At 43.1% G+C, this 19,470-nt stretch overlaps 1 protein-coding gene across 2 annotated transcripts in view; it reads left to right on the top strand.

Annotated features, from left to right (window-relative positions):
• Nucleotides 1-1,427: 1,427 nt before the first annotated feature.
• Nucleotides 1,428-19,470, top strand: part of npy8ar (neuropeptide Y receptor Y8a) — a 25,573-nt gene continuing 7,530 nt past the window's right edge. Inside the window, exons 1-2 of one of the 2 annotated variants that reach the window (XM_064971263.1) lie at nt 1,428-1,539; nt 14,236-14,340. The gene's annotated coding sequence lies outside the window, so the exon portion shown is untranslated. The remainder of the gene's footprint in view (nt 1,540-14,235; nt 14,341-19,470) is intronic. The other variant, XM_064971264.1, reaches the window with a different exon arrangement.

Here is a 19,470-nt window from a genome sequence, read left to right as displayed (position 1 = left end):
AGCAGCGGAGACAGATGAATAGAAGGTAGAGAGGAGTAGTTGCCAAAGCTAGAAATGAGCAAAATGAGATCAGCTGAAAATAACTAGGTAAAGGAGTGAGTGGTATGAAGCCTTCCTCGTTCCTTCCACAAATAGCTCAGCAGAACCATCTTTGTTTCAGAAACGGTCTTAGTTTTGATGAGACCGCCGTTGACACAGACAGTATTAGCAAAACCACAACAGTCTAATTGCACTGCCCTTTAATCCTGGTTGATGTGTCAACAATCAGCTGCAAGTTATGAGCAGTCAGCAGTTCACACACCAAGTAGGCTACTGCGAAGACAGGCAGCACTTCAAGTAGATGGTCCTAGTTAGCAAAAAGATAGTTACTAGAAAGAGGTGGAAAATGTATACAATTGTCAAACTTGAGTAATAGTAAAGATACCATATAGAAAATGACTCAAGTAAAAGCAAAAATCCCCCAGTAAAATACTACTTGAGTAAAATTCTAAAAGTATTTGATTTGAAATATTCTTAGGTATCAAAGGTAAATGCAACTGCTAAAATATACATAAGCATTAAAAGTAAAAGTGTTCATCATTTTTATCATGACACTAGACGAGACCCAAATGCTGACACGGGAGGCAGATGGTTGAAGTTTAAGATGTTAAATCCAAAAGGGAATAGGCAAGAGATTGGTCGTGGACATGTACAATCTGATCTAACCAGATCAGAGTCCTGGAGGTACAGAGTGGCAGGCAGGCTTGAGGTCAGGGCAGGCAGAATGGTCAGGCAGGCGGATACAGAGTCCAGAACAGGCAAGGGTCAAAATCTATGGCGTAAAAAGTACATTATTTTCTTTAGGAATGTAGTGAAGTAAAAGTAAACATTTTCTAACATATAAATAGTAATATACAGATACCCCAAAATCCTCTTACTTTACACCATTGGTACTTGACAACAACAAATGAAGACAACAATTAGATATCAGGAGTCATCTAGCTATAGAACAAAGCATGCTGTGTCCAGTCCCGCTAAACTCTTTATTTCCCCCTAGTCTAGGCCTGTGTGTGTCCCTCTCTAAGAGTATCCAATGACAATGGTCTAAATAAGACGTGTCTGAATATTAACTACGTTTGACAGTCTCTTCTAGATAAAAGAAGAACATGCACAAATATGATGACTCATGCCTTCATATGTAATTTGAGATTATTAGACATATTCACAGCAAAGTTATCCTCCTCTTGATTTAATAATCTGTTGAAATGTCTTCGAAGAAATGCCCGTTTTTCCCAAGAAGTTACCTAATTAACCTCTCTCTCTCTCATCATAAAACTCGCTGCCGACTGCCCCCTACTTGTCTCTCCCCTCCCCTGTTTCTCCCCATGCTCCTCTCGTTATAAAGCCGCGTTTACGCGCAGTGAGTCCCTCCACACAGCACAGCCCAGAGGCGGCAGCAGAGAAGCACCGATATATCACACGCAAGAGAGAGAACGCATCTGTTCTGTCCGTGTAGCCTACAGCAGGTGACTTGGCTGAGCATTCGGAGATAGACACAAGGTAAATGTCATCTCAATCTCATTCAGACATTTGGTTTCATTCTTCACCGAGATTTGTGTTGTCCAGCTCTGATGCGCCGTGTATTATCCGATGCTACCGTTTATTCATGAGTGTAGTTGTTGTCTTCTTGAAATCTTGTGTTTTTTAAGATGTTGTCAATCACTTGGTTTCGGGTAGACAGCTGTTTCAGCACGAGGGAACCATACTGACACTGATAAAGCGTGAATGGTTCTCACTCAAGTACAGTGATCTGATTTACTGATACGCTAATGAAGTATAGAGAGCAAGAGACAGAGAGAGAGTTCCAGGCGTGCTGTTTACCCAGGCTACTCCTGAGAAAGGATCAATACCAGACATCGTGTAACTCTTTGTCTGTGTGTGCATGTGTGTGTTATAACATGTACAGTGTTGAAGACAGACCATTGTCAGTAAAACACATGGTAGTGTGTTATATCCTGTACAGGACAGTGTAAAGCAAACAACACATTTCCCAGAGCAGGCCAAAAACATACACCATGAAGTCTTACACAATAACACAGCAGCTAACACTGCAGAATAGGACACTGAATATGGAGGGCATTACTGCAGTGGGAATCACTGTGTGTGTGTGTGTGTGTGTGTGTGTGTGTGTGTGTGTGTGTGTGTGTGTGTGTGTGTGTGTGTGTGTGTGTGTGTGTGTGTGTGGCAGCTATGCCATTAGTCATAGGGTCAGACCACAATAAAGTGAATTTGGAAAGTATTCAGACTCCTCCACGTTTCAGCCTTATTCTAAAATTGATTAATACATTGTTTTCCTCATCAATCTACACACAATACCCCATAATGACAAAGTGAAAAGAGTTTTTTTGCAAATGTGTTAAAAGTAAAAAAAAACAAAAAACAGAAATACCTTATTTACATAAGTATTCAGACCCTTTGCTATGAAACTCGAATTTGAGCTCAGGTGTATCCTGTTTCCGTTGATCATTGTTGAGATGTTTCTACAACTTGATTGGAGTCCACCTGTGGTAAATTGAATTGATTGGACATTATTTGGAAAGGCACATAACTGTCTATAAAAAGGTCCCACATTTGACCGTGCATGTCACAGCAAAAACCAAGCCATGAGGTCGAAGGAGTTGTCCGTAGAGGTTCGAGACAAGATTGTGTCAGGGTACAAATCTGGGGAAGGGTACCAAAACATTTCTGGAGCATTGAAGGTCCCCAAGAACATAGTGCCCTCCATCGTTCTTAAATGGAAGAAGTTTGGAACCACGAAGACTCTTCCTAGAGCTGGCCACCTGGCCAAACTGACCAATCAGGGAGAAGGGCCTTGGTCAGGGAGGTGAGATTGAACTCTTTGGCCTAAATGCCAAGCGTCACATCTGGAGGAAACCTGGCACCATCCCTACGGTGAAACATGGTGGTGGCAGCATCATGCTGTCAGGATGTTTTTCAGAGGCAGGGACTGGGAGACTAGTCAGGATCGAGGCAAAGATGAACGAAGCCAAGTGCAGAGAGATCCTTGATGAAAACCTGCTCCAGAGCGTTCGGAACCTCAGACTAGGGCGACGGTTCACCTTCCAACAGGACAACGACCCTAAGCACACAGCCAAGACAACGCGGGAGTGGCTTCTGGACAAGTCTCTGAATGTCCTTGAGTGAACCAGCCAGAGCCAGGACTTGAACCCGATCTAACATCTCGGGAGAGCCCTGAAAATAACTGTGCAGCAACGCTCCCCATCTAACCTGACATAATTGGAGAGGATCTGCAGAGACAGGCATGCCAAGCTTGTAGCGTCATACCCAAGAAGACTCGAGGCTGTCACTGTCAAAGGTGCTTCAACAAAGTGCTGAGTAAAGGGTCTGAATACTTATGGAAAATGTGATATTTCAGTAAAAACATATATTTAAATTAGCAAACACTTCTATAAAACAGTTTGTGCTTTGCAATTATGGGCTATTGTGTGTAGCTTGATGAGGGAAAAAACAACAATTTATAACATTTTAGAGTAAGGCTGTAATCTTAACAAAATGTGGAATAAGTCAAGGGGTCTGAATACTTTCCGAAGGCCGAGTATGTGTGTAGCTAAATGTATTTACAGTTTTATTCACGATTTCAAGTACTGGTGACAAGTGATGCATTCTGATTATTGCTTAGATTGTAATGGACACATGATTTGTGTAAAATACTTTTCTGAAGATTGTACTGATTATAATGAGCTAATGTTAAGCTATTTGCCATGTTTGTGTGGAGCCATGTTTGTTGACATTATACAATGCATTCTGGGTGTCACGTAAACGTCTGTCAGACCAAAGATGTTATTATGAGGTGAAGGAATGTGTCAATCATCTTGAATGATCGTAGACGACACACACCCTTCAACATGCACACTGCAAACAGACCAAACTCATCTTGTCTCCTCTTATTATCTTTTGGTTGATACAAAAAAAACAATCATGGCGGCGCGCACAAACTAGCCATCGTCGGATTACTTATATTATTATATTATATTAGTATTTTACTCAATTATTTTGATCAATGTTAAGGTTACCTGTATTGTGTTGAATTATAAACAGTAATTGCTATTAGCTAATTTATATATATGGTTTCTGACAGCAGAGAGTTATCTAAAAATGATGACTTGTGTGACGTCAATCTCCCCTCAGTTAGTGCCCAGGACTAATGTAGCCTACATATTCCATTTTGGATGATTGTGTATGCCGTCGCTACTTCTGTGAATGTCTGAACATTGCATCCCCCCCAAAAAACAGTATGGCTAGCTCAAATGCCGACTCTTGCCTCAATCGAAACTGTATGTTCTAAATAAGCATTCTAATCGCACCGGTTTGAAGGTACACTGCAGGGACCACTGTAGAATATTCAAACCTGTTTGTTGGTATGTGTTGTGGTAAACCGTGGGGTGTTGGGTTGAGCATGCAGAGATTGATACAGAGACAGGGAGGTTTTAGTCCGCAAAACAACTTTACTAGGACAGAAAAAAAACTAAGAAAATCACTTAGGTTTGGCGCGGTCCTTCTCCTCTACTTTTGCTTTGTGTCGGTGTCTCCCCGTTCTCTCTAACGGTGTGCCACAGTGCTCCTTTTATTTGGCCTCCACAGCTGGTTGGCACTTTCCGCTAAATACCTTCTGGGATACCCCCCCCCCCCCAAACCCTGACTGGGAGGGAGGCATGCATCCATCCGGTTTCGGAACCAGCACTATGGGGCTAGACCAAAAAGGTGGCTAGACCACCACCCCAATTTCTAGCATTTGCGCACTTTTTCTCTCGGACGTGAGTGGATATGAGATCCGTGCACACCGGCACCTCAGAGAACACGTCCGTATTCCACTGGACCAACTCTCTGAGCTCTTGTCGTTGGGTCGGGCTGAGGTCTTCCCCCATTGCAACTTCGACCGAGGGCGGGCCCTGCTGTGGCCGGGTCCAGGTTACACACGCGTCTCACGTGCGTGCCATTTCTTCAGTAAGTTCACATGGTAAAGCTGGAGGGGTTCACAAATGGAGGGGTTCACAAATGCTCTCCATCCAACCTCACTGAGCTCGAGCTGTTTTGCAAGGAGGAATGGGAAAAAATGTCAGTCTCTCGATGTGCAAAACTGATAGAGACATACCCCAAGCGACTTACAGCTGAAATCGCAGCAAAAGGTGGCGCTACAAAGTATTAACTTAAGGGGGCTGAATAATTTTGCATGCCCAATTTTTCAGTTTTTGATTTGTTAAAAAAGTTTGAAATATCTAATAAATGTCGTTCCACTTCATGATTGTGTCCCACTTGTTGTTGATTCTTCACAAAAAAATACAGTTTTATATCTTTATGTTTGAAGCCTGAAATGTGGCAAAAGGTCGCAAAGTTCAAGGGGGCCGAATACTTTCGCAAGGCACTGTAACATACTGGCTGGGTATGAGTAACAAGTCTTTTGTCTCCCCATTACGCTTTACTACCTGATACAATGAATTATGCTTGATGGCGAAGTGGGGGTAGCACCAACCCAAAGACACAATACGCCATCCACCGCAATCACCTGGCCCCTAGCGTTCTGGTGATTGGGGTCTTATAACTGGGCAGTCCCGAACTGACCCGTGAGGATTCCCGTGTTGGGAGGTCCATCTAGGTCCTCCATCTCCATAAAGGAGAGCCTGAGGTCTTCCTCACACGGTGGCTTGCTTGTCGGAGCGAGCCTCCTGGTCCGACTCGAGCCCAGTGGGTTGGGTTGCACAGGCCAACATCCTTTTTCCTTTTCTTCCTACCTCCCTTGCGTGCCTCCCCAGGTCCCTCGTCCACAGTGCCTGGAAGAGAGGGCAGTCTTGACCGAGGAGAATGGACATGGGTAGGTTAGGAACAGCTCACACGCGCATCTGGCACTCCCTCCTTGGGGTGGTTATCCTCACTGGCACCGTTGGGTACCTCTTCATGTCCTTGTGTACACAGGACACTGTGACCTCCTCGTCCCCCAGTTCCTCCTTCCCCTCTCGTGTGAGCCACTGCGGGTGGGCCAGGGTCACCATGCTGCCAGAGTCCAGCAGAGTGCATTGACACCAGGGCATGGCCTCCTCCCAGCCAGGACAGCTCCACGTGAGGTGCCCCGGCTCACCGCACTCATAGCAGCGTCTCTGATCTGGGTCCAGCAGCCGCCGACGTCGTCAGTTTGGGTCACCCTCCCGCTTCACAGCCTCAGCTGGTTCCGTCTGGGCCCCCTTCAGCCGCTCGCGCCTCTTTGTGTTATTCTTCCCCCTCGCTGCGTCGCCTCTCTTCACTTGGGCCCCTCTCAGCAGGTCCTGGGTGTTCTGGTGAATTTCCACCGCGGTCAGCAATTCCTCCGGGCTCTGGGGGTTCTGCATGTTCACAGTCTTCTTCATCTCGTATGGCAGGGCCCGAAAATATTTATCCAGGATGAGCTTGTCAAGCATCGGGATGGATGGTACTTCCATCAGTAGCCAGCCCGTGGTCAGGCACACCAGATCGCTCATCTGAGCACGGGGGCAAAGGGTCGGGTCAAAGGCCCAGTCGTGAACCAGTTGTGCACGGTGTGCGAGATTGAACCCATAATGGCTCAGCACCTCCCGTTTGAGTCCCTCACAATTCGCGGCCTGGTCAACATTCAAATCAAAGTAGGCCTTCTGGGCCTTTCCCAGAGAGGTAGGGTGCCAACAGGCTGGCCCACTTGGGCTTGGGCCATCCTTCCCTCTGTGCCATCCTCTCGGAGGTGCACAAATACGACTCCACGACTCCACGACTCCACCTTCCTCCCTTAACTGAACCAGGAACGGATTCGGGTCAGAATCCTGAGCCCTCCCAACCTTCAACTGGGCTACCTCCACTACCAGTCTGCGGTTTTGTTCGTGCTGCTCCTCCAGTGCTTGCTCCTCGAGAGACTGTTGATTCTGCTGGCTGAGGATGAACAGAGCCACCAAAACATAGAAACGTGCTACTTTCACATATGTTGATGTTGGGTTGGTGCTGGAGATGATGAATATGAAATTTAAAAATGCCCCTTTAAGTTAATGGTTAATGTTTGGGATAGGGTTAAAACAGAAACAACTTGACAGTTAAGTTTAGGCATTAATTCTGACTAGTTAAGGTAAGGGTTAAGGTTAGGCATTAATTCTGACTAGTTAAGGTAAGGGTTAAGGTTTGGGATAGGGTTAAAACAAAATAAATAAAAACTAGTGCCTAGCACTGGGATTGAACCCGCAATCCTCAGAGCTGGATTACTCCCATCCACAACACCCTTGCAAGCTGCAAGCCTACTTGATAGTAATAGCGCTCACTGTTGCCCCTAGTGGCCTGTATTGAAGGCACCTCTCAACATCCTGGGGACTTGGTTCTGGTGTGACCTGGCTACACAGACACACACACACACACACACACACACATTGTGTGGTGCCAGAAAAACAACCTCTCCCACAACGTGAGCAAGACAAAGGAGAAGATTGTGAACTACAGGAAAAGGAGGGCCGTGCACGGTCACATTCACATCGACGGGGCTGTAGTGGAGCGGGACGAGAGTTTCAAGTTCCTTAGTGTCCTCAAACTATCATGGTCCAAACACACCAAGAAAGTTGTGAAGAGGGCACGACAATGCCTTCCCCCCCTCTCTGGACCCATTTGGGTCCCTAGATCCTCAAAAAGTTCTACAGCTGCAACATCAAGAGCATCCTGACCAGTTGCATCACCACCTGGAATGGCAACTGCTCGACATTTGACCGTAAGGCACTACAGAGGGTAGTGCGTACAGCCCAGTATATCACTGGGGCCAAGCTTCCTGCCATCCAGGACCTAACTGTGTCAGAGGAAGGCCCAAAAAACTGCCAAGTAATCCCGTCGCCCAGTCCTAGACTGTTCTCTCTGCTACCACACTTTCTGTTTTAAGCTTTCTCATGAAGTGCCACTGAGGGACTATGGCTTGTGGATTATTGTCGTGAGCAGAAGTCAGATGGGTCTGCAGCTGTTGCTGTCTAAACCCCTGGTCCTGGAGAGCTACAGGCTTTAGTTCCAGCCAGGTCCAATATCTGTGCATTAGAGATGTCGACGATGAGTATGACGTGTCACTTCTCTAATGCTCAGGATGCTCTGATTCAAACTCCCACTCGACAGCTTTGTGTTATAATGTCAAAATACGTTCGTTGCTCACCATATATTGGGTTTTGCTGAGCAACTACAGCATTTACTTCCTTTACTGACAATATATACTTCCATATAAATGTGTACAATCAACTGAAAAAATGCCTCTCCGGCTATTGTAGACTTCCAATCTGTGTATGGCAGTAACGAGTGATCTACATTGGAGTTGTCAAATAGGCATTTTTTCGGTCACTTGTAAATGATCATTTAGACATTTTTTGGAAGTACATACCGGGAGGGTCACTAGAGACTATACTGGATTAACATGAAGAAGCATTAGAAGGTTTACATCATACTGGAAGTAGAGAGTACCAATAAGTACCAGGAAGTGCTCATGGTCAATTGCCCCATATTTAGTATTTTATTAGGATCCCCAATTAGCCACTACCAAGGCAGTGGTGACTCTTCCTGGGGTCAAAACAGGAAACAAAACAGAACAAATAAAATACATAATCTAGATAATACAATACATATTGCAGTACAAAATACAGTAGAAAATATATAAAAATGGTTGTGTCTTCACAGTCCCTGTTGTGCCATAAGGTGTTCTTTTATCAGTTTTTTTCATCTGGTTCTATTGCTAGCTTGATTTACCTGGGGTGGAAGAGACCTCTATGTAGTCTTGGCTCTATTTAATACTGTGTGTTTCCCAGCCTCTGTTCTGGACCTGGGGTCTGTGAAGAGACTTCTGGCTGCATGTCTTGTGTGGTACCGATGAGTATTTGAACTGTGTGCCAACTGCTTGAACAGACAGTTCAGCACCTTCAACACATCAATAACTCGAACAAAGACCAATAGTGATGCAATCAATCTCTCCTCAACTGTGAGCCAGGAGAGATTGACATGCATGTCATTGACATTCGCCCTCCGTGTACATCTAAGTGCAATATGTGCTGCTCTGTTCTGGACCAACTGCATCTTTCCTATGTCCTTTTTTTGCTGCACATGACTACACAACTGGGCAGTAGTCCAGGTGCGACAAAACTAGGACCTGTAGGACCTGCCTGGTCGATATCGTATATAGCACATATGTCAGAGTCAAGGCCCGCGGGCCACATCCGGCCCGCGGGCCACATCCGGCCCGCGAGAAGGTTTTTTACGGCCCCTGGGATGATCTTGATTTATTATTAGAACCGGCCCGCAGACCGCAGCAAGCCGGCAGCCCGCAGATCTTTTACACGCACCAATACTACATTTCCCACAATGCAACGGTGACGCACCGAGCAGTAGGCTGCTTCATTTCAATATTTATTGGCACAGCAGTCGTCAGCATCACAGTAAAATTAACTTTCAGATACCCATCAAAAATGGCAAAACGGAAGGTGGACACTGAGAACCGGGGTTTCAAACAAGGTGGGAGTCGGAGTATATGTTCACGGAGGTAGCTGGAAAACCTGTGTGTCTTCTGTGTGGAGAAAGTGTGGCGGTACTGAAAGAGTATAATCTGAGACGACATTATGAAACGAAACACGCGGACAAAAACAAGAATATGGACATGGAACAAAGGCTACAAAAGGCAGAGGAATTAAAACGAGGCCTCAAATCTCGACAGGCTCTGTTCAAAAAAGCCAAATCACAAGGTATTTCAATCCAATTATATTTTAAAAATATTTCAGTTGAGTGGATGATAGAAAATTGCTATTATTGTTTTTTTCTTTGAAGTAAATTTAGCCCACTTTTGCTAAAATAGAAAATATAGGCTAATGATGGTGCCTTGAATACCGGTTTCTTTCATTTAATGTTCATGTTATGGGGATTTTTATATAAAGGAAATTTGTCTTTTGTGTCTGTTGAAAATTAAAGATTACTGACAGAGCCATAAGAAAATATTGCTTTATTTATCTGATCATATTGGAATATATTTGTTAGGTTTTCAGTAGGTTCAATTAGGTTCACTAGACTATATGCGTCATTTAAAAATTTTTCAATGAACATTCGAACAGTCCGGCCCTCGGCTTGTAGCTAAATGTTTTATTTGGCCCTCCGTCCATTTGACTTTGACACCCCTGGTATATAGTAAAAAGGCAGTGCACTATATGGGGAATAAGGCTCAAGTGGAAAGCACTATACTGCATGTGGAATGGCGTGTCATTTGGGACTGCATTTCAGTCTAAGCCAAAGCCTCTGTATGTGTCAGATCATAACTAATGCCATGCTGTTTCTTTACTGTTGTTCAGAACTCACCGTGATGTTCTCAGTTAATTATCAACCTAAGCCAATTGATATTAGATTCTATTCTGGGAGCTGTAACTTTATGAGTTGATGTGAATAATAAACCATTTAGGACTCCTGATGGTTGCCATCAGACTGTAGTGTGTGTCTGCAGGTCTCTGTGTGTGTGTGTGTGTGTCTGCGTGTCTCTGTGTGTGTGTGTGTGTGTGTGTGTGTGTGTGTGTGTGTGTGTGTGTGTGTGTGTGTGTGTGTGTGTGTGTGTGTGTGTCTGCGTGTCTCTGTGTGTGTGTGTGTGTGTGTGTGTGTGTGTGTGTGTGTGTGTGTGTGTGTGCGTGTCTCTGTGTGTGTGTGTGTGTGTGTGTGTGTGTGTGTGTGTGTGTGTGTGTGTGTGTGTGTGTGTGTGTGTGTGTGTGTCTCTGTGTGTGTGTGTGTATTTGCACTTGTTTTCCTACATTATCAGGAGCCCAATGTCCTAACATTTCACCTTAATGTCCTGAAAAGACTGTAATCAATAACCTTTTTGAACTTTTTTCAGGTCCTGAATTTGTTAAAATGCTATTTTAAACTTAAGAGTTAGGTTTAGGATTTTGGGGTTAGGGTTAGGGTTAGGTTTAGGTTTAGGGTTAGAGTTAGAGTTTTTTGGGGGTTAGATTAAGGTTTATGGTTAGGGGTTAGGTCAAATATGATTTTTTTTTATTGTAAAAAGAAAGAAGGTACACTCCAAAAAGTCCTGACATTTTCTGAAAACACAGCTGTGTGTGTGTGTGTGTGTGTGTGTGTGTGTGTGTGTGTGTGTGTGTGTGTGTGTGTGTGTGTGTGTGTGTGTGTGTGTGTGTGTGTGTGTGTTTGTGTAATACACCATATATATGAGATTGTCCTGAGACTCGTCCTTGTAGAAAACAGTGAGAGGAGAACAAGATCTCTCTCTTGAAACACAAAGCGGTTGCATCTCATTTTGTCATATAGATGAGTACACTGTGAATGAAGCAACATTTGATGGAAGCTAAGGCTTTAATTCAAGGAGGCAATCTCTACTGGCAATCTTCAACTGTACTGTTAGGCTGCCCACTTCCCGGCAACAAGGTGCATGATGTGTGATGAATGTATTGTTGAAGAAAATGTTGAGTCGAGTTGAGCAGAGGCAGTTGTAGGATATCCACCCATGGAGAACATTTGTTAGCAGGGCCCGGAGAAGAATTGGCCTTTAAAAATGCATTTGTACTTAATTTACATGATAGAAGCTGAATCTTTTTTTAATACTACACAAATCACCGAAATGAGTTGCTCCTTTGAAGCTGACAAACTGAGATCAATCTGGTCTTGAATTCAAAGACTGATAGTATTATTGTGTGTGTGTGTGTGTGTGTGTGTGTGTGTGTGTGTGTGTGTGTGTGTGTGTGTGTGTGTGTGTGTGTGTATATATATATATACATACATACATACATACATACAGTGGGGCAAAAAAAGTATTTAGTCAGCCACCAATTGTGCAAGTTCTCCCACTTAAAAAAATGAGAGAGGCCTGTAATTTTCATGATAGGCACACTTCAACTATGACAGACAAAATGAGGGGGAAAAAATCCAGAAAATCACATTGTAGGATTTTTAATGAATTTATTTGCAAATTACGGTGGAAAATAAGTATTTGGTCAATAACAAAAGTTTATCTCAATACTTTGTTATATACCCTTTGTTGGCAATGACAGAGGTCAAACGTTTTCTGTAAGTCTTCACAAGGTTTTCACACACTGCTGCTGGTATTTTGACCTATTCCTCCATGCAGTCCTTTGACAGCTCTTTGGTCTTGGCCATAGTGGAGTTTGGAGTGTGACTGTTTGAGGTTGTGGACAGGTGTCTTTTATACTGATCACAAGTTCAAACAGGTGCCATTAATACAGGTAACGAGTGGAGGACAGAGGAGCCTCTTAAAGAAGAAATTACAGTTCTGTGAGAGCCAGAAATCTTGCTTGTTTGTAGGTGACCAAATACTTATTTTCCACCATAATTTGCAAATAAATTCATTCAAAATCCTACAATGTGATTTTCTGGAAAAATAAATTCTCATTGTGTCTGTCATAGTTGAAGTGTACCTATGATGAAAATTACATGCCTCTCTCATCTTTTTAAGTGGGAGAACTTGCACAATTGGCGGCTGATTTAATACTTTTTTGCCCCACTGTATGCTGAGCACTTGCTGGCTGTTTTTACTTCACTCTGCGGTCCGACTCATCCCAAACCATCTCAATTGGGATGAGGTCGTGTGATTGTGGAGGCCAGGTCATCTGATGCAGCACTTCATCACTCTCCGTTTTGGTCAAATAGCCCTTACACAGCCTGGAGGTATGTTGGGTCATTGTCCTGTTGAAAAGCAAACCAGATGGGATGGCGTATCACTCAGAATGCTGTGGTAGCCATGCTGGTTAAGTGTGTCTTGAATTCTAAATAAATCACTGACAGTGTCACCAGCAAAGCACCCCCACACCATCACACCTCCTCCACCATGCTTCACGGTGGGAAATACACATGTGGAGATCCATTCACCTACTCTGCATCTCACAAAGACACGGCGGTTGGAACAAAAAAAAAAAGATTTCCACCGGTGTAATGTCCTTTGCTCGTGTTTCTTGGCCCAAGCGTGTCTCTTCTTGTTGGCGTCCTTTAGTTGTGGTTTTTTTACAGCAATTCGACCATGAAGGCCTGTTTCACACAGTCTCCTCTAAACAGTTGATGTTGAGGTGTGTCTGTTACTTGAAGCATTTATTTGGGCTGCAATTTCTGAGGCTGGTAACTCTAATGAACTTGTCCTCTGCAGCAGAGGTAACTCTGGTTCTTCCTTTCCTGTGGCGGTCCTCATGAGAGTCAGTTTCATCATAGCGCTTGATGGTTTTTGCGACTGCACTTGAAAAAACTTTCAAAGTTCTTGAAATTTTCCGCATTTACTGACCTTCATGTCTTAAAGTAATGATGAACTGTCGTTTCTCTTTTCTTATTTGAGCTGTATTTTTTTTACCAAATAGGGCTTCTTTTGTATAACCACCCCTACCTTGTCACAACACAAATTGGCTCAAACGCATTAAGGAAAGAAATTCTACAAATTATATTTTAACAAGGCACACCTGTTAATTGAAAGGAATTCCAGGTGACTACCTCATGAAGCTGGTTGAGGGAATGCCAAGAGTGTTTAAAGCTGTCATCAAGGCAAAGGATGGCTAATTTGAACACTTTTTTGGTTACTACATGATTCCATGTGTTATTTCATAGTTTTGATGTCTTCACTATTATTCTACAATGTAGGAAATAGTCAAAATAAAGAAAATCCCTGAAATGGTCATTACACTGATGCACCTTGTGCTGGGGACAATAAAAGGCCATACAATGACATACTAGTTGATTCTGTGCTTCCAAACTTGTGGCAACAGTTTGGGCAAGGCCCTTTCCTGTTTCAGCATGACAAAGCGAGGTCCATACAGAAATGGTTTGTCAAGATCAGTGTGGAAGAACTTGACTGGCCTGCACAGAGCCCTGACTTCAACCCCATCGAACACCTGTGATTTGAAATGGAACGCCGACTGCGAGCCAGGCCTAATTGGCCAACATCAGTGCCCGACTTCACTACGTCTCAGGTGGCTGAATGGAATTAAGTCCCCGCAGCAATGTTCCAACATCTAGTGGAAAGTCTTCCCAGAAGAGTGGAGGCTGTTATAGCAGCAAAGGGGGGGGACAAACTCCATATTAATGCATATGATTTTGGAATGAGATGTTCAACAAGCAGGTGTCCACATACTTTTGGTCATGTAGTGTATGTCTGACTATGTACCATAGAAAAACAAATTTAAAAAGAGAAACAAAACAAACTGTTGGTGACAGAATATAACCTATAACATCTGTGCCTTGTTCCAGAGTTCACGACCTCGGTCACTCAAGATGAACTCAGCCTAAAACCGTGGGTGTTGAAGATGTCCATCGTCGCCTTGGAGGTGGCCTCGCCAGTCTCATCCTTGATAGGTATCACACAAAACGAGAAAACATTTTTGGTTCCAAGCACCCTTAATGGGTTACAGAAGGGAATTTAGAGTTAAGCACATTCTCTTCCTTTACTGAGCTTAATGTGTGTTGCTTCCACCCACTAGTTAAAGTGATCGGTCGTCGTCAGACACCAGCTGTTTCCATTCCTGGATTCCATGAAGGGTCTGATGAGGTCCACGCCCTAATATTTAAAGTATTAGATAGAAGATTACATCGTTCTTACCCATATCTGTGTTACAGTATGCAGATGTTCATATTTGTAAGGATACTGACACACACCCATTCTATAGTATTGACATCTCCTGTGGTCAAATAAAGCAACCATTACAAAACAACTTATCAGGGCAAAACGTGAATTGTGCCACTTACCGATCATGTGCCATGGTGAAACAACTGATGGGCTTCAACTCCAGCTCCACAGTCTTCACCCTCTCAAACTTCTGGTAGGCTAGACAGGGTACTGACCTTTTAAGCACAAAGTGACACATTTAAACATTGTGTGTTCTTTGATTATGACAGTCATTGAAATCATAATAATTTCAGATATAATAGAATGTGATTGTTATTTCACTTGCCCAGCTGTCCACATCCTTGACAATCCCACAACAGAAGAAGCGTAGGTTTATTTTGCCAATCATGCGCTTCACTCCAAAATGGCAAGCATGCATTTCGGTCAGCACAGCCTCCTTCTAGTCCTTAGTGAAAATCAACCTCCTGTGTGGCTGGCCATCCTTCCCCCATAGGTACATGTGATTGCCTAACAAATTGGTAGAGAAGAGTTGTTGAAATATTCAAGTCTAAGTACATTTGCACTGCTGTCTTTCTCTCTCTGTTTCTCTCTCCGTCTCTCACTCTCTCTCTCTCATCCTATCTCACCCCCCACCTCTCTCTGTTTGTGTAGTCTAGCTAAGAGACCGAGTTAAGGGCAGTTGGAATTATCATAATTGCTTCCACCTATCCATTTGATTGATCAGGTTTAACTTATAGCTCGATACCACAATATGACAGACATATAACTAACTACATGTATAGCTAGCAACATGTAGATGACCAACTAGCTAGATGGAAAATGGTTGTTGAAAAATGGTTGTACGTAGCTAAATCCTTCCGGTTATCTAATAGAAGTTAACTGCTTAACGTTACCCTAAATTGTGAATTTCTGTTGTCGAGATCAGGGGTGTCTTCATAGTACTTTGCCTGGTTGGAAAGATAAAAGAAAATCAATAGGGTGCAAGTTACATACAAACAGAAAGCTACAATAACAGTTAGTTAGCTAGCTAACATTAGCTAAATAACCCTGTCTGGCTAGCTAGCTGACTAGGCAGGCTGAGCTAAATAAGTACATTAGCTAGCAATGTCAATCTGAAAACAGCTTAAATTATTTCTTCCTATTTAACAATATTTTCTTATATAAAGACATTTATATGGTAAACAAAGAGTGTTCTCTTTCTAGTTTTCTCGGTCCTCCGAAGCAGTCGATAGCAGGTAACAGTTAGTCGCCGTCAAAAACACTGTCCTTGGGGAGCAATTCTGAGCTAATAATTTTGTGCAGACTGAGCGAGTGCTGATGAGGTGAAATAGAACTAGAACTGCCTGCGTCCTCTGTCCTCCATGACCGCTAGGTAAAATGGAACCAAGCAACCAGCAGAGCAACGGATGCTTTGGTTCATTACGTAGACCGGTCAGAATTTTGCAAGTTCTAGCAACAGCCCTAGCAACAGAAGCTAGAACTCATTGAATCCCATTGTGAGGCATGGGGAGACACCTTTTGGCAGGTGGACACTATTTGGAATGACAGGCCCCCCACAGGCCTGGGCCCAGGGGCTTCAGCCCCGGTATACCCCTGCATTAATCCAGCCCTGAGGCAGCCTGCTGTGAGATACTCAAGTCATTAGGGATGTAGTGGGAAAGAAAAGGGGAGGGGAGAGGGGTTAGGAGAGGAAATAAATGGGGTTAGGAGAGAAGAAGGGGTTAGGAGAGGAGGGTTAGGAAGAGGATCATAGCCCCATCCCTACCTTCAGGCTATGCTCAAACCCTACACCTCAATCTGAGCACTTCATCTACCACCTCTGGTCTCTTGGCCCTCCCACCCCAGATTCTGCTCACGCCAGTCCAAGCTCTTCTCTGTTCTGGCACCCCAATGGTGGAACCAGCTTCCCCTTGAAGCTAGGACAACAGAGTCCCTGCCCATCTTCCGAAAACATCTGAAATCCTACCACTTAAAATAGTATCTTAAATAATCCCATCCACCAGCAAATTGATCTGACCCATTTGGATCCTCACAGTACAGTCATGACACAGAATATTGAATGAGTCCCTATCCAGCTGTAGGAAATGTCCATGTGTGATATTCGGATTAATCCCAATATCATATATGTTTAAAGGACATATCTGGATTCAGAGTGTCAAGATATGGTGCATATCCACAAAACTCCAAATCTGCTTTGGAAATGGTCTGTATTCTTTAGAATATAAAAAACATGTCATGTAAAGATATCCCCTGTAATGGACCGTTTTCACCCAGTGACTAAAATGTAAGAGAAGAGGGGTTAGGAGAGAAGAGAAGAGGGGTTAGGAGAGAAGAGAATAGGGGTTATGAGAGGAGATGGAAGGAGAAAAGAGGGGAGGTGAGTCAGTATTCTACCGTTTGAGAGAGAATACTCCTGGCTAAATTTTCGGCTGGGGTTAAGGCGGCGCTAGTGTCAAACGCATGTTAGTTTGTAATTTTGTCATGTAAAAACTGGTGCACTGGCATTTTCCAGCCCTAATATTTTCCAGCCCTAACGCCAGGTTCAGTAATTTACCTGTCTCATATCAGCTCGCTTGCGCTCAGATAGGTGTGGTGGAAATATTTGAGGTGTGTCCTTAAAAGCATGTTCCAAAGTACTAATTTCTGCTGATCGAATATATTAGACCAACCAAAAGCTGGTTTTAGTGGTAACAGTTGGTTATGGCATGAATTTTGACTGCAGAAACGCAGACTATTCGGCTGTGAAGCGCGTGAAACAAGAGCAGCCCAATGTGCTTTTGGTGCCTGTATACCTCGTATTTAGAAACCTACATTAAAAAAATATATATATATATTTGATTAAAATCCAAGCATAGCCTCCCCTCCTCACAATGAATCCTTTTTTCTGCCCAATGCAATCTCAAAGTCATCAAGACTGTCGATAATGGGTTTGGCTCCGAAGACCGCTTACGTTTGAAAGGAGAGGTAGGCCCACAATATTTTAGCCAGTTCCCGTTTTGGACGTGCGTAAAAAACCCTCCATGATGTAAGCACGTGTCCATGCCCATTATGAAATGAGCGATAAGTACCTTGGTGAATACCGGTGAACCTCGTATTTAGAAGTTATCTGTAACACGGAGCCCAAACCGGCTGTTAGAGCACGTGCACAAATTTATTTTGCCCCCACCACACCAAACACTATCACGACACACAGGTCAAAATATCAAAACAAACTCTGAACCAATGACATCAATTTGGGGACAGGTCGAAAAGCATTAAGCATGTATGGCAATTTAGCCAGCTAGCTTGCACTTGCTAGCTAATTTGTCCTGGGATATAAACATTGAGTTGTTATTTTAACTGAAATGCACAAGGTCCTCTACTCTGACAATTAATCCACACATAAAACGGCCAACCAAATCGTTTCTAGTCATCTCTCCTCCTTCCAGGTTTTTTCATCTTTGAACTTATATGGTGATCCATCTAAACTTTCATTGTGTTACCACCACAACCGGCAACAAAGTTCGTCTTTCAATCACCCACGTGGGTATAGCCAATGAGGAGATGGCACATAGGTGCCTATTTCTATAAACCAATGAGGAGATGGGAGAGGCAGGACTTGCAGCATGATCTGCGTCAGAAATAGGAATGACTTCTATTTTAGCCCTTGGAAACGCAGACTCTCGTTGGCGCGCACAAGCAGTGTGGGTTCAATAATTGAATAACATGGATTTCTAAAATTATTTTGCGACGCTCGCGCACGTCACGTTTCCGGTCTGGTCAGTATGTTATTATAACAAAGGCTGGTTCAACAGTAATGTGTGTCTTTTTTAACATTACATTTTACATTTATTTAAAAAAACTGCTTGTTTTTCATTTAATGTTATTACAACCAAATCTATTAGGATTCATCTTCCTGGTTTTATGGTGACAACATCCGTGGCACACTTGCAATGTAACTTCTGGAGGTGTGTGAATGCGATCTGATCTGTAAAATGGTTGTGATTATGTTCATAAAACACAGGCCTATTTGGGAGCAGTATAACGGTGAGTGGACATTCTCCCTTTCTTTTTATATTGGATCTTTGTCCAGCTACTGTGAACATTTTGGATATGCATAAAAAAGGTAATATTATATGCCCACGGGGAGAAATAATGATGCCTGTAAGTGTTGCATAGCCTATTTAAAACAAGTTGTGTTGTTTAGAATTTGATTGAGAATTATTTTTAATTTTTATATGCCTTATCAATAATGAATTTAATCTCGCTTATTGACAATGTTTGGCATGTCCATGCTTAGCCATAATGCAATTTACAGTAGGCCCCTATATCAGTGTGAATGCTATTGAGGCCATGCAATTACTTAGAACAATGTGGACTGCAAATGGGTTTAAGTGAACATATTTAGCATAGATAGGTCTACATTGTGTTATTTTGTTTTTGTAAGCAATTTAACTAACTATAACGCACTAACATTGGAATTGGAGTTGATTCCAAGGCAATACATAAAATACCATAAATTCACAACACATATTTCGCCATGGGGCACTTTCTCAAATATTTCTGACTCCTGAACCTATAGTGGGGAGAACAAGTATTTGATACACTGCCGATTTTGCAGGTTTTCCCACTTACAAAGCATGTAGAGGTCTGTAATTGTTATCATAGGTACACTTCAACTGTGAGAGACTGTGAAATCTAAAACAAAAATCCAGAAAATCACATTGTATGATTTTTAAGTCATTAATTTGCATTTTATTGCATGACATAAATATATGATCACCTTCCAACCAGTAAGAATTCCGGCTCTCACGGACTTGTTAGTTTTTCTTTAAGAAGCCCTCCTGTTCTCCACTCATTACCTGTATTATAACTGCACC

This window comes from Oncorhynchus masou, chromosome 8, assembly GCF_036934945.1.
Source record: "Oncorhynchus masou masou isolate Uvic2021 chromosome 8, UVic_Omas_1.1, whole genome shotgun sequence".
Classification (NCBI taxonomy): Eukaryota; Metazoa; Chordata; class Actinopteri; order Salmoniformes; family Salmonidae; genus Oncorhynchus; species Oncorhynchus masou.
Note: the sequence above shows the minus strand (reverse complement) of the source record. Positions and strands in the feature narration are given on the sequence as shown.